At 42.1% G+C, this 8,362-nt stretch overlaps 1 non-coding gene across 1 annotated transcript; it reads right to left on the bottom strand.

Annotated features, from left to right (window-relative positions):
* Positions 1 to 4,997: 4,997 nt before the first annotated feature.
* On the bottom strand, positions 4,998 to 5,187 carry LOC126482849 (U2 spliceosomal RNA). The gene has a single exon (XR_007587704.1). It is a non-coding gene; the product is annotated as a U2 spliceosomal RNA (small nuclear RNA).
* Positions 5,188 to 8,362: the final 3,175 nt, after the last annotated feature.

Here is an 8,362-nt window from a genome sequence, read left to right as displayed (position 1 = left end):
AGACGGTTGCGAATGGTCCTCGCCGATACCCCAGGAGCAACAGTGTCCCTAATTTGCTGGGAAGTGGCGGTGCGGTCCCCTACGGCACTGCGTAGGATCCTACGGTCTTGGCGTGCATCCGTGCGTCGCTGCGGTCCGGTCCCAGGTCGACGGGCACGTGCACCTTCCGCTGACCACTGGCGACAACATCGATGTACTGTGGAGACCTCACGCCCCCCGTGTTGAGCAATTCGGCGGTACGTCCACCCGGCCTCCCGCATGCCCACTATACGCCCTCGCTCAAAGTCCGTCAACTGCACATACGGTTCACGTCCACGCTGTCGCGGCATGCTACCAGTGTTAAAGACTGCGATGGAGCTCCGTATACCACGGCAAACTGGCTGACGGCGGCGGTGCACAAATGCTGCGCAGCTGGCGCCATTCGACGGCCAACACCGCGGTTCATGGTGTGTCCGCTGTGCCGTGCGTGTGATCATTGCTTGTACAGCCCTCTCGCAGTGTCCGGAGCAAGTATGGTGGGTCTGACACACCAGTGTCAATGTGTTCTTTTTTCCATTTCCAGGAGTGTATATGTTGGCGGCAGTAGAATCTTTCTGCAATCAGCTTCAAACGTCAGTTCTCTGAATCTTCTCAATAGTGTTCCTCAAAAAGAACATTGCCTTCCCTCCGGGGACTCTCATTTGTGTTCTCAAAACATCTGACCACTGATTTGGCGGAAGCCAATAGGAGTACTTTTACAGGACTGTATTCTGAGCGAAACCTATTTCTGCGGACTCTTAAACGTATGTGGACAGCTGGCAGTATTTTGCTGTTGTTCACTGGGTTAGCCTTTCTATCTTCAAACCAATCTTAAAACATATCGGTTTGGAAGTGACAGGACGAGATGCATATTGTTCAGCATATTGGTACTTAACCCAATGACAGTTAAGTGACCAGTCCATGTGAGAAGCTCAGGACAGCTTTTGTTGATCTGGAATCGTACTGCTGTCTTTTATGGTGAGCGGTTACTTGTCAGCTGAGAGCGGTACAGCCCTGATATGCAGGCTTAGTTCTGCGAACTGGTGGTGGTGGTGGTGACAGCTGTTAATGTGCGACCAGGTGCGGGGATCCAGACTGAAAAAAAAGCATTGCAGGGGCGGAGAAGAGAGGGAAACTTCGTGTAGCCCTCATAGACCGACAGGTCTCAGCATGATTAGTTCAGGAGCATTATACCGGAATTCTAAGTGAATGAACCATGGACCTTGCCGTTGGTGGGGAGGCTTGCGTGCCTCAGCGATACAGATGGCCGTACCGTAGGTGCAACCACAACGGAGGGGTATCTGTTGAGAGGCCAGACAAACGTGTGGTTCCTGAAGAGGGGCAGCAGCCTTTTCAGTAGTTGCAGGGGCAACAGTCTGGATGATTGACTTATCTGGCCCTGTAACAATAACCAAAACGGCCTTGCTGTGCTGGTACTGCGAACGGCTGAAAGCAAGGGGATACTACAGCCGTAATTTTTCCCGAGGGCATGCAGCTTTACTGTATGGTTAAATGATGATGGCATCCTCTTAGGTAAAATATTCCGGCGGTAAAATAGTCCCTCATTCGGATCTCCGGGCGGGGACTACTCAAGAGGACGTTGTTATCAGGAGAAAGAAAACTGGCGTTCTACGGATCGGAGCGTGGAATATCAGAGCCCTTACTCGAGCAGGTAGGTTAGAAAATTTAAAAAGGGAAGTGGATAGGCTAACGTTAGATATAGTAGGAATTAGTGAAGTTCGGTGGCAGGAGGAACAACACTTTTGGTCAGGTGAATAAAGGGTTATAAATACAAAATCGAATAGAGGTAATGCAGGAGTAATTTAATAATGAATAAAAAATAGGCGTGCGGGTAAGCTACTACAAACAGCATAGTGAACGCATTATTGTGGCCAAGATAGACTCGAAGCCCACGCCTACTACAGTAGTACAATTTTATATGCCAACTAGCTCTGCAGATGATGAAGAAATTGGTGAAATGTATGAGGAGATAAAAGAAATTATTCAGATAGTGAAGGGAGACGAAAATTTAATAGTCATGGGTGACTGGAATTCGAGTGTAGGAAAAGGGAGAGAAAGAAACATAGTAGGTGAATATGGATTGGGGGTAAGAAATGAAAGAGGAAGCCGTCTGGCAGAATTTTGCACAGAGCATAACTTAATTATAGCTAACACTTGGTTCATGAATCATAAAAGGAGGTTGTATACATGGAAGAATCCCGGAGATACTAAAAGGTACCAGATAGACTATATAATGGTAAGACAGAGATTTAAGAACCAGGTTTTAAATTGTAAGACATTCCCAGGGGCAGATGTGGACTCTGACCACAATCTATTGGTTATGAACTGCAGATTAAAATTGAAGAAACTGCAAAAAGGTGGCAATTTAAGGAGATGGGACCTGGATAAACTGACTAAACCAGAGGTTGTACAGAGTTTCAGGGAGAGCATAAGGGAACAATTGACAGCAGTGGGGGAAAGAAGTACAGTGGAAGAAGAATGGGTAGCACTGAGGGATGAAGTAGTGAAGGCAGCAGAGGATCAAGTAGGTAAAAAGACGAGGGCTAGTAGAAATCCTTGGGTAACTGAAGAAATATTGAATTTAATTGATCACAGGAGAAAATATAAAAATGCAGTAAATGAAGCAGGCAAAAAGGAATACAAATGGCTCAAAAATGTCATCGAAAGGAAGTGCAAAATGGCTAAGCAGGGATGGCTAGAGGACAAATGTAAGGATGTAGGGGCTTATCTCACTAGGGGTAAGATAGATACTGCCTACAGGAAAATTAAAGAGACCTTTGGGGAAAAGAGAACCACTTGCAAGAATATCAAGAGCTCAGATGGAAACCCAGTTCTAAGCAAAGAAGGGAAAGCAGGAAGATGGAAGGAGTATATAGAGGGTCTATACAAGGGCGATGTGCTTGAGGACAATATTATAGAAATGGAAGAGAATGTAGATGAAGATGAAATGGGAGATATGATACTGCGTGAAGAGTTTGACAGGGCACTGAAAGCAGAGCAGTGAAAGTCGAAACAAGGCCCCGGGTGTAGACAGCATTCCATTAAAACTACTGACAGCCTTGGGAGAGCCGGCCCTGACAAATCTCTACCATCTGTAGAGCAAGATATATGAGACAGGAGATGTACCCTCAGACTTCAAGAAGAATATAATAATTCCAATCTCAAAGAAAGTAGGTATTGACAGATGTGAAAATTACCGAACTATCACTTTAATAAGCCAAGGCTGCAAAATACTAACACGAATTCTTTACAGACGAATGGAAAAACTGGTAGAAGCCGACCTCAGGGAAGATCAGTTTGGATTCCGTAGAAATGTTGGAACACGTGAGGCAATACTGACCCTACGACTTATCTTAGAAAATAGATTAAGGAAAGGCAAACCTACGTTTCCAGCATTTATGGACTTTTGACAATTTTGACTGGAATACTCTCTTTCAAATTCTGAAGGTGGCAGGGGTAAAATACAGGGAGCGAAAGGCTATTTACAATTTGTACAGAAACCAGATCGCAGTTATAAGAGTCGAGGGACATGAAAGGGAAGCAGTGGTTGGGAAGGGAGTGAGACAGGGTTGTAGCCTCTCCCCAGTGTTATTCAATCCGTATATTGAGCAAGCAGTAAAGGAAACAAACGAAAAATTTGGAGTAGGTATTAAAATCCATGGAGAAGAAATAAAAACATTGAGGTTCGCCGATGACATTGTAATTCTGTCAGAGACAGCAAAGGATTTGGAAGAGCAGTTGAACTGAACGGACAGTGTCTTGAAAGGAGGATATAAGATGAACATCAACAAAAGCAAAACGAGGATAATGGAAGTAGTCGAATTAAGTCGGGTGATGCTGAGGGAATTAGATTAGTAAAGGAGTTTTGCTATTTGGGGAGCAAAATAACTGATGATGGTCGAAGTAGAGAGCATATAAAATGTAGACTAGCAATGGCAAGGAAAGCGTTTCTGAAGAAGAGAAATTTGTTAACATCGAGTATAGATTTAAGTGTCAGGAAGTCGTTTCTGAAAGTATTTGTATGGAGGGTAGCCATGTTTGGAAGTAAAACATGGACGATAACTAGTTTAGACAAGAAGAGAATAGAAGTTTTCGAAATGTGGTGCTACAGAAGAATGCTGAATATTAGATGGGTAGATCACGTAAGTAATGAGGAGGTATTGAATAGAATTGGGGAGAAGAGGAGTTTGTGGCACAACTTGACGAGAAGAAGGTACCGGTTGGTAGGACTTGTTCTGAGGCACCAAGGGATCACAAATTTAGCATTGGAGGGCAGCGTGGAGGGTAAAAGTCGTAGAGGGAGACCAAGAGATGAATACACTAAGCAAATTCAGAAGGATGTTGGTTGCAGTAGGTACTGGGAGATGAAGAAACTTGTACAGGATACGGTAGCATGGAGAGCTGCATCAAACCAGTCTCATGACTGAAGACCACAACAACAACAACAACAACAACAACAACAACAACTTCCACCAGTATGACCGGGCAACCGATAGGCAGAACATAGTGTTGGATATCTTCTGCTATCTGCCAATGTTTACCACCCATTTAGGTACTGTATCAAGTGACCAGCCCCCAGATGTGTCACAGAAGCATCGTAACGGTTTTCTGGTGAGAGTGTGACTCAAGTGCAGGGAAAAAATTTGTCACCATGCATAGGGACTCTCATGATCAATTTAATTAACTAGTCAGTCAATTTGATATCAATGACATGCGGCTGGGCAGGTGGAAGGGAGGGCGAGAGCACCACGGAAATGATTCGCCAATTGGAGTGGTAACCAGGTGTTTTTTGTTGCAGCGAGACCTTTTAACGAAATTACAGTCTCCCACTTATACTGGGAGAGATGGCCATCGTAATAATAATCACCGAATTTATAAAGTTATTCGCAGTATTAACCTGACATTTACAATTTCTCTATGGTGCTATTTGGCAAACTTAAGAAACTTTGTATGTGAAGAGGCATTTGACTACCTTCAGAGAGTTGGAAAGTGAGGAGGCATCCTGTGACAGAGGTAAATCATGCTCTTCGCAGTCTGTCATGAGCCAAAAATAAGTTAAATATTGTAGTCCTGTGATGCAGGATGTAACAGATGTTAAGCTGATAAGATCTGATTTTTTTACCTGATGAGAGAATACTTACACGATATATAGCCTATGACATGCTGTTGCACAAGATGTTCACACTCAGGAACAACGATACTTCAGCAGTGTGAAGACACGAGTAATCTCCAATTTCTTACATTTTCTGTGAGAAGCTCGAGGTGTATGGACAACAACATCCCCATTTCAGATTGGGTAAAGTGTATCTTTTAAAGTAAGAAGTCTACGTCAGCAGTGTAACTGTAGCTAGAACACAATGTCAAAGCAGTGCCTGCATGTCTCACAGTGTACTGGAAGTTACCAAAGCCAGTTTGCTACTAGCGGCAGGTGTGGTCACAAGGGCTTGGCTGACCAGGAACTGTGGCTTAGCCTGTCGCAACTGGGCAGGTACAAAGTGAGGCTCGGACCAGTGAGCTCTTCAGATATGCAAAACACTTGGCTAATATAGCTGGACTAGAAGAGAATGGATGTGATTGGCCAGTTTTTCGTCTTCAGATGTCGAGTGCAAGTAAAATAAAGAACACTACACTCGTAAACATATGAAATGTATTTCCCATGTTTCTGTAAGCTAGGATGCGACTTCCAACTCATAAATAGGTATAAGTGCGTTTTATTCCCCAATTCTACTGTTACATGACTCCTGGTAGGGAGCATGAATTTATAGCAGCTCTGGGAAAGTGTGTCGCTGTCTTAATATTATTACCTGCCTTTATATTTCTTCTAGTAGCTTTCCCTTGTAGATCGGCAAGAGGCTACTACTCTGCACTACAGTAACAGTTTGCTGTTCTATTATTGTTACCCATCCTTCCTACACATGGCAACTGGCTACAATGGCTGGAGCAACTCTCTAGTGCTAGACTAATACCGAAAATATCCTCTCTACATCCTGCAGTTATTCACGTGAATGTTCACAGCCAGGAAAAAAAAAATTGAATTTTGTCACTGTGATTTGAATTTGCCACCAATAGAACGAGGGGAGTTAGATTGCACCCATATTCTGAGTTGGTCATCATACTTAGACTTCACCAGTATTCCAAAAATGAGGCAATAAAGGGAGTGCTCTATATCTTTCCACAACAGCGATATCCAAATGTAATTTTCGTAAATAATGAATATATTATTATTATTATTATTATTATTATTATTATTATCTCCTCTGGAATACAATATAATTAGCGTTTTAATTTACCCAAAAAAATCCGAATTTACCATGAAAATTTAAATTTCCCACTGATTTTGAATGTCTGGCCATTTTCCAAATAGTCAAAGGAAGGTCGGTTATTAATCGATTAATTAATTAAGCAGTCAATTAATTTCATATAAAATTGCTCCATAAAGTCTTCTTTTATCTCCCAAACTTCAAAGGCAAAAGTCCCAGTTTCGCGTCCTAGTTCAGCATACAACTCTCATCTCCCAGAGGGGAGGACTAGGGATTTCCCAAAGGGGGAGGGGGCTGAGACCTTCCAATGGGCTGGGGATTTCCCGAAAGAAGTAGGGGGTAATTAATTGACTAATTAAACTAATTAGTCAATTGATGTGATATCAAAAATGCACAAAAATTCTCTTTGCCCCACTACTGATAGTCTTCGATTCCTTTCTTTTCCGGTTTTCTCACAGTTGATGATTAATAGCTGCACAACTTTGTGTCCCAGATGTACATTCTCAGAAGTTGCTTCCTCAAATAGTCTTCTTTTAGCAACGAATGCCCTCTATGAGGCAGTACCCTTCATAGATCTTTACTTCCAAATGTCATGCATTAATTTACTTGCAAGGTCACTTTGTCTACATCGTCATGCTCATTTTTGATGTTACGTTTGTCGCTGATCTCATTTCTGCTACTCAGCATTACTTTCTTTGGCTTACTCTCAATACATGTTCTGTGTACGCTACACTTTTCATTCCATTCAACACGTCCTGTTTGTCCTCCATCACCTGTACTATGGATAGCTGCATCATCAGCGATCTTTATCATTTATATCCTTCGACCTTATATTTTTGTTCCACTACCCAATCTTTTCTCTGTTTTTGTCGTTGCTTATTGACTGTTTGGTTTGAATAATAGCGGAGAAGTACTGCATCCTTGCCTTAAACTCTACATCGAAATACCAGAACTATCTCTTGTCCGCAGTACGAGCAGCCCTTAGCGGCTCGCCATCGCACAAGTGTTCATAACGTCGCCTTTCCGGCTGAGATCTTTTTTAATATGTGACTTGTAAGTACTGCATCTGTTCGAGTCAGTTCAAAGTTTAATTTTATTAATGTACTACATACCTAATGTTTTAGTACAGTTAGTCTAATTCTGAACACGACGCTCATAGTAGCGTCAAAACCAGGTCAATTTTGACTTAATATTTGTGACCGAGGGCTTATTTGTTACAATATTATTCTGACACGGTCACTGAACCTTAGCAGCTATGTTCAAAGTTTTATACTTTAAATGCGACAGAAAGCTATACATAAGGCTTGCGACCAGGTTGAAATATACAAAATGAGAACGAATCCTGGAAGGTAGCTAATAACAGTCAACAGATGTTGGATGAAGTCCTTTGTTACTTTACACTTCACGGTCACATCCCATCAGCAGATGATGAAGTAACAAAGTAGATTAAATGATTAAATGGTTTATAGCCAGTAAATGTGGCGCATACCAAATCGCACTTGTGCCAAGTGAACAAGAACAGTGTCAATACGTATTTCAATTTTTTCCCCTTTCATTCTTTCTTTCAGAAATTACGAGGCTTCTGGCCTCAAACACTTAATTTAGCCATTAGAAAACTTTGATGGATCTTGGGCATTCAGTATTCGGAAACATAATCTAAAGCTGAACTTTTTTTAAGAAAGTAACACACTTTCGTGAGGCACCTGCCCCAAACTGTTGGACACACGAAACGAGTTTCTGTACACATAAATAGTTAAGAACAACAGGGGTATTTGCCCCGTAAGATCAAACAATTATCACTCTAAGAAAGACTGTAAGCTTGTAGCAGCAGGCACATTTAACTTAGAAGGCATTAAAATATCTTTAACAAGACCTGTTAATAAACCAATGAATGTCAGTCTTACAGCTGAACAAAATGGGTCTGATGCTTGAATCGAAAAAGAAAACAAGATTTTTCTAAATACTCAACAAGAGGTTAACTTCTTTTTAACAGTCCACGTCCAAAGAATAAAATGTGTTAGTTCCTACAAGGAAACGCAAATAAAACTTCAGGTGGAGTGGGG

Source organism: Schistocerca serialis, chromosome 5, assembly GCF_023864345.2.
Source record: "Schistocerca serialis cubense isolate TAMUIC-IGC-003099 chromosome 5, iqSchSeri2.2, whole genome shotgun sequence".
NCBI lineage: Eukaryota > Metazoa > Arthropoda > Insecta > Orthoptera > Acrididae > Schistocerca > Schistocerca serialis.
This window is presented reverse-complemented; position numbering and strand designations above follow the sequence as displayed.